The following is a 1,826-nucleotide window of genomic DNA, read 5'->3' on the forward strand; positions in this document are numbered from 1 at the left end:
TTTTCATCTTGTTTATGGTTTCCTTTGCTGTGCAAAAGCTTTTAAGTTTCATTAGGTCCCATTTGTTTATTTTTGTTTTTATTTCCATTTCTCTAGGAGATGGGTCAAAAAGGATCTTGCTGTGATTTATGTCATAGGGTGTTCTGCCTCTGTTTTCCTCTTAGAGTCTGATAGTTTTGGCCTTATATTTAGGTCTTTAATCCATTTTGAGTTTATTTTTGTGTGTGGTGTTAGGGAGTGTTCTAATTTCATACTTTTACATGTAGCTGTCCAGTTTTCCCAGCACCACTTATTGAAGAGGCTGTCTTTTCTCCACTGTATATCCTTCCCTCCTTTATCAAAAATAAGGTGACCATATGTGTATGGGTTTATCTCTGGGCTTTCTATCGTGTTCCATTGATCTATATTTCTGTTTTTGTGCCAGTGCCATATTGTCTTCATTACTGTAGTTTTGTAGTATAGTCTGAAGTCTTGGAGCCTGATTTTTCTGTGCATTAATTTTGTATCCTGCTACTTTACCAAATTCATTGATTAGTTCTAGTAGTTTTCTGGTAGCATCTTTAGGATTCTCTATGTATAGTATCATGTCATCTGCAGAGATAAACCCACACACATATGGTCACTTTATTTTTGATAAAGAAGCAAGAATATACAATGGAGAAAAGACAGCCTCTTCAATAAGTGGTGCTGGGAAAACTGGACAGCTACATGTAAAAGTATGAAATTAGAACACTCCCTAACACCACACACAAGAATAAACTCAAAATGGGTTAAAGACCTACATGTAAGGCCAGACACTATCAAACTCTTAGAGGAAAACATAGGCAGAACACTCTATGACATAAATCACAGCAAGATCCTTTTTGACCCACCTCCTAGAGAAATGGAAATAAAAACAAAAATAAACAAATGGGATCTAATGAAACTTATAAGCTTTTGCACAGGAAAGGAAACCATAAACAAGATGAAAAGACAACCCTCAGAATGGGAGAAAATATTTGCAAACCAAGCAACTGACAATGGATTAATCTCCAAAATTTACAAGCAGCTCATGCAGCTCAATATCAAAAATCAAACAACCCAATCCAGAAATGGGCAGAAGACCTAAATAGACATTTCTCCAAAGAAGATATACAGATTGCCAACAAACACATGAAAGGATGCTCAACATCACTAATCATTAGAGAAATGCAAATCAAAACTACAATGAGGTATCACCTCACACCAGTCAAAATGGCCATCATCAAAAAATCTACAAACAATAAATGCTGGAGAGGGTGTGGAGAAAAGGGAACACTCTTGCACTGCTGGTGGAAATGTAAATTGATACAGCCACTATGGAGAACAGTAAGGATGTTCCTTAAAAATCTAAAAATAGAATTACCATACGACCCAGCCATCCCACTACTGGGCATGTACCCTGAGAAAACCATAATTCAAAAAGAGTCATGTACCACAATGTTCATTGCAGCTCTATTTACAATAGCCAGGACATGGAAACCACCTAAGTGTCCAGTGACAGATGAATGGATAAAGAAGACATGGCACATATATAGAATGGAATATCACTCAGCCATAAAAGGAAACGAAATTGAGTTATTTGTAGTGAGGTGGATGGACCTAGAGTCTGTCATACAGAGTGGAGTGAAGTAAGTCAGAAAGATAAAAACAAATACCATATACTAACATATATATATGGAATCTTAAAAAAAAATGGTTCTGAAGAACCTAGGGGCAGGACAAGAATAAAGACACAGACGTAGAGAATGGACTTGAGGACATGGGGAGGGGGAAGGGTAAGCTGGGACGAAGTGAGAGAGTGGCAT

The sequence above is a fragment of the Physeter macrocephalus genome, chromosome 8 (genome assembly GCF_002837175.3).
Source record: "Physeter macrocephalus isolate SW-GA chromosome 8, ASM283717v5, whole genome shotgun sequence".
Classification (NCBI taxonomy): Eukaryota; Metazoa; Chordata; class Mammalia; order Artiodactyla; family Physeteridae; genus Physeter; species Physeter macrocephalus.